The 1,058-nt window shown below is 36.4% G+C and overlaps 1 non-coding gene across 1 annotated transcript; it reads left to right on the top strand.

Moving 5' to 3' along the window:
- The first annotated feature begins 205 nt into the window (after nt 1-205).
- Nucleotides 206-312, top strand: LOC115873581. Its single transcript, XR_004048480.1, has one exon. It is a non-coding gene; the product is annotated as a U6 spliceosomal RNA (small nuclear RNA).
- Nucleotides 313-1,058: the final 746 nt, after the last annotated feature.

Genomic DNA, 1,058 nt, shown 5'->3' with positions numbered 1-1,058 from the left:
CTTTCTCAAATTATTCCACCATTAACATAAACTCAGTGTCTGCTTAGCAGGACTTCATTTTTCTTTATGGCTGAGTAGTGCATATATGAATATATACCACATTTTGTTTATCCACTTATCTGTTGATGAGTACTTAAAATGCTTCTGCATTTTTATTAATTTTACTGAAATATGGTTTGTTAAATGATTTAAGAATGCATGTGTGGTGCTCGCTTTGGCAGCACAAATACTAAAATTGGAATGATACAGAGAAGATTAGCATGGCCCCTGTGCAAGGATGACACGCAAATTCGTGAAGCGTTCCATATTTAAAAAAAAAAAAAAGAATGCATGTGTGATATAATTTATACTACTTAATGTAAGTATTCAAACCAGTGCTTTCTAGACACCATCTGGAGGAAACCATAAATCAGCAAATCTGTATAAAACATCCCAATGCTATAAAAGTATTCACACTACAAAATTGATAAGCAATTGCTCTAACACTATGGATTTAAACAACAACATTCACAGGTCATTATGTAGATAGCTGGACAAACAATGTCAAATAGACAACATTTCAGAAAAATATACTGCAAGGGGCAGTCCAAAAGATTATATAATCAGTTATGTTCCAATAACAACCTTTGATTCTAACTTAAATTTGTCTTTATGCAGCCCTTATAGATCTTCAAATTATTTATGGTATTTAAGAAGAAAGGAGTTCCTTTGGACTCTAAATTAAGATGTAATGAGATGCACCTTGATGAGGAACACTATTGATGCTGTAGAAAAACAGGTTTGTATAACTTGTTTTGACTCCTGCACTAGCTTTCTAAATCTCCCTGTGCATGACCTTCATAACTTTGACCTAGCTCTGTCCAAATTTGCCCCATAGCGTTTCTGAAGGGTGTAATATCCCTTGTAATGTTGGTTAATAAACCAGATTTCAGCCTGCCACCAGGGATGAAGGTTTTGTTTCATTCCAATACTTGTGCTCTCAGCAAATTTCCCTCCTCTCCCCTCCTGTCCTCTGCCCCCCTCCTCTCCTCTCCTCCCCTCCCTTCCCCTCTCCTCTC

Source organism: Echinops telfairi, unplaced genomic scaffold (assembly GCF_000313985.2).
Source record: "Echinops telfairi isolate 266 unplaced genomic scaffold, ASM31398v2 ScPeMD7_7469;HRSCAF=8507_0, whole genome shotgun sequence".
Taxonomy (NCBI): Eukaryota; Metazoa; Chordata; class Mammalia; order Afrosoricida; family Tenrecidae; genus Echinops; species Echinops telfairi.
The sequence above is the reverse complement of the archived record's forward strand: the minus strand, read 5'-3'. Positions and strand labels throughout refer to the sequence as shown.